Below are 830 nucleotides of genomic sequence, written 5' to 3'. Positions count from 1 at the left end.
TCAGCTTGCGTGCTGCCTTTGGCATGTGTGCCATAGGTTGCCTACCCCTGCATTATGGAATATTCTTCTGTGTTTTGGGATACACTCTCCAGGATCTTATTAGCTACAATTATTAATTCATTATTACTATTATTGCAATTTCACCCAGATGGTTCCAAAATAATCTGAAACGTTTTGAAAACAAATACATATACAATTATAGCTCTTTAATATGAAATAAAAATAAATGTAAACTTTAATTGCTATCACTGGCTAGGTGATTTTTGTATCAGCACTGGGTTCGTGTTCACTCCTCCGTTCTGGGATTTGCTCTGTGGACATTGCTCTGGAATTCTTTCCTTTTTCTGCCACTTTAAAATAGGGGTTTTATAAATATATTTATAAAAAATTACTTCAGCCCACTTGGACCCTCAACTTGCGACCGCGGCAGGACTCGAACCTGCAATCTTCTGATCCGAAGTCAGACGCCTTATCCATTAGGCCACGCGGCCACCCTCCACTAGAGCTCTAAAGACAGCCATAGGAAGCTGAGAAAGCGGCCTGGCTGGTGCGGCTGGTTCCATCTTCCCCGAGGCCCGGGGGAGGAGAGAGCGAGCCGGAAACCCGGAAAGAGCGCCCAGCGGTGTGGGCTGGTCCCCTCGGGCACCGCCCCCTGCCCGGCCAGGGTCATCTGATCTCGGTTGCCGCCTCGAGACCCCGCTCGCAACGCGGCCAGCAGCAACTGTCCCCCCGCCGGGCCGGGCCGGGCCGAGCAGCCCCCGAGCGGCGGAACCAGCGGGTGACGGGGCCGGGGGGAGCCACCCCCGGAGGCTGAGAACTATGGGGGGTCC

The 830-nt window shown here is 52.5% G+C and overlaps 1 non-coding gene across 1 annotated transcript; it reads right to left on the bottom strand.

The window, feature by feature from the left end:
* Positions 1-418: 418 nt before the first annotated feature.
* Positions 419-491, bottom strand: TRNAR-UCG. The gene has a single exon. It is a non-coding gene; the product is annotated as a tRNA-Arg (tRNA).
* Between the last annotated feature and the right edge of the window lie 339 nt (positions 492-830).

Source organism: Terrapene carolina, unplaced genomic scaffold (assembly GCF_002925995.2).
Source record: "Terrapene carolina triunguis isolate 2854851 unplaced genomic scaffold, T_m_triunguis-2.0 Scaffold1192, whole genome shotgun sequence".
In the NCBI taxonomy this organism is placed as follows: Eukaryota; Metazoa; Chordata; order Testudines; family Emydidae; genus Terrapene; species Terrapene triunguis.
The sequence above is the reverse complement of the archived record's forward strand: the minus strand, read 5'-3'. Positions and strand labels throughout refer to the sequence as shown.